At 40.1% G+C, this 2,670-nt stretch overlaps 1 pseudogene; it reads left to right on the top strand.

Moving 5' to 3' along the window:
* The first annotated feature begins 215 nt into the window (after nucleotides 1-215).
* On the top strand, nucleotides 216-888 carry LOC146999738 (Y-linked testis-specific protein 1-like; annotated as a pseudogene).
* The last annotated feature ends 1,782 nt before the right edge of the window (nucleotides 889-2,670 follow it).

The raw sequence follows: 2,670 nt of genomic DNA, 5'->3' as shown, positions 1-2,670 counted from the left end.
ACCCCACACCCATTGCCCTTTAGGAGGTCATATTTATGACAGAGGCAACAGCATTGTTTCTGGTTTAAACAGGCAAGATCTTCAAACCCAGACAATGGGCAAGTATGATAATTGAACAAAGAATGATAGTCACAAGATAGTGGAACAGGGTTGCTGTGGCCTACTACACCAGTTCTACAGCCATTTAGAAGACAATACCTCTGAAGAGGCTGAGCATGACATCTCTCAAGAAGAAGAGGAGGAGGATGCCTTCATGCCAGGCCCTGAGGAATATTGTCGACTGCAGAATTTCTCACAATTGGAAGGAAGGTAATGAGCCTGTCACCCATTGGAAGGCCATTGTTCTAGGTCAACTGCCAACAAACCCTTCTCTTTCTTTGGTGAAGTATGACAGAATTGACAGCGTCTATGGACAGGAGCTCCTCAGCAATGAGAGGATTTTAAATCTTAAGGTCTTGCCTCACAAAGTAATATTTCTTCAGGTAAGGGATGCCCACTTCGCCAGAACCCTGGTTGGCAGAGTGGTGCAACACAAATTTGAGGGAAAACATGGCTCTGAGGAAAACTGGAATGGGATGGTGCTAGCCCAGGTGCCAGTCATGAAGGACTGGTTTTACATTAGCTACAAGAAGGATCCGGTCCTCTACATTTATCAGCTTCTGGATGACTACAAAGAAGGTAACCTTGACATCATTCCAGAGACTCCTCATATCACATGATAACAGTGACTTCTTAATAGGTAAGTGGGTGCAGTACACCAGAGACGATGGCTCCAAAAATATTGGAAAGGTTGTTTACCAAATTCTAGCTAATCCTTCTGTGTACTTTATCAAGTTTCATGGTGATCTCCAGATCGATATCTATAATCTGGTGTCAAAGACTCCTTAACGTGAAAAATCACAAACAGGCACATAAGCTTATAGAATTGGAAAAAAAATGTTTGTTTTCCTGTGTTGGCTACCTAAGGGTCTTTGACAACCCCAGTATGTTTGCCAATAAAATTTCTTTTGCTCTAAAATTTAAAACGTGTGAAATGACATGCTGTGAGTGAAGACTTTGGTGGAAGAGATGGGCTATGGTGTAAGAAACATCAAAGGAAGAAGAAAGTTTCAATTCAGGCTGTGAACAGTACATACATCTAATATCACACATACTAAAATGTATAGGATTCAGCATCTCTGCTCTGTATGGAGGATTGTAATTGGAGATAGGATGGGGTTGAGCAAGGATTGTAGCAAAAGAAGGATTTTTAATAAGTAGGGGAGAAGGACATAACATCAGTAGAATCTCTGGTATGATGTCTGAGGAAGAAACATAGTTGGCAAAAGAGTGACACATAAAAGGAATTTGGCCTTGGAACATAAGGAGTAGCTCATAAAAATGATCCAAGCAGACTCAGAAATCAAAGAAAATCAGATTTCATTTGAATAATGAAATCTAGTGAAACTTGTCTCTCTTTTTAAGATTTTTATCTTTTCTTATATGTGTGAGGATAGGACATGTGCTTGTGAGTACAGGTGACCACAGAGATATGAGTTGTTTGGTCCCCTGGAGCTGCCATTAATGGTGATTGTGAGCCATTGGATATGAATTCAAGAAACCAAATCCAGACTTCTTGCAGTGCAAAAGTGCTTGATACCACTGAGTCATCTCTCTAATCAGATAAAGATATCTTTTTTAAGAAATACAATATTCACATGCAGAAAAGAAACCACGATGACGGAAAGAAAGATCAAATTGAAAGTGACCTTTAAAAAGAATAATGGACACACAAAGGAGAAGAGAACACTGAGGGATAAATTAATTCAAAGAAGGAGTTCTCACAAAGTGAAGCAGGAGACCCAGGAAGAATAGAAAGTTTATGGAAATAGTCAATCTTGGGCCATATCCACATTGGCTTCTTTGAATTCTTAATAAATAGACAGCCAATCATTACAGAAGGATGTGGTTGTGTGTGTGTGTGTGTGTGTGTGTGTGTTTCTTAGAGTACATTTTACCAGAATAACTAGTGAATCCAAATCTAAGAGTATATATATAAGTCTCCCTAAAGCATCATAAAAACCATGATTTTGTATGATCAGTTCAAATAAGTAATTCAGAAAATAAAATGAGTATGCTGTGAGCTAATTTCCAGTGTTGAATAGATCCTGTGTTCCTTCCCTGAGCACTCTTTGCCCCTGATGAATCCTGTGATCTTTTGGAGGTCTGTGATGAGTGCCCCAGATGACCATCAAAGAGCTCCCACACTGGTCTGTTCCTCCTGGCTTTCCACCAAACATATGACTATCTACATAGTTATGTGCCACTTCAGCCTGTCTATCCCCTTGAAATTCCAGTCTTTTACTTGTCTGTGACCTCCTCCTCAGAAAATATTGAAGGTGTATCGAATGCATACATGCTGACCTCTGTCCTATGCCATTTGTCATGGGTTTCAAATGCTATGAGGTTGCCCACTACGTAAGTCACTTCTCCTGAGGAGCCCCTGAGCTTCATGGGGGTCTGCCTTGGCCACATCTGCACTCTAAGAGTGTCTCTTTGAGGGAGGCTTATCATGTACTCATTCATTGCTGTTTTTCTCTCTTGAATAAGTTTGTATGCTGCATGACTTGAAAATACTCTCTATTGTTGATTAATTTTGATATCTGGGAGAGTTTCTGTTCTAGCTGGTTG

This window comes from Mus caroli, unplaced genomic scaffold (genome assembly GCF_978045245.1).
Source record: "Mus caroli unplaced genomic scaffold, Mus_caroli_1 scaffold_44, whole genome shotgun sequence".
In the NCBI taxonomy this organism is placed as follows: Eukaryota; Metazoa; Chordata; class Mammalia; order Rodentia; family Muridae; genus Mus; species Mus caroli.
Note: the sequence above shows the minus strand (reverse complement) of the source record. Positions and strands in the feature narration are given on the sequence as shown.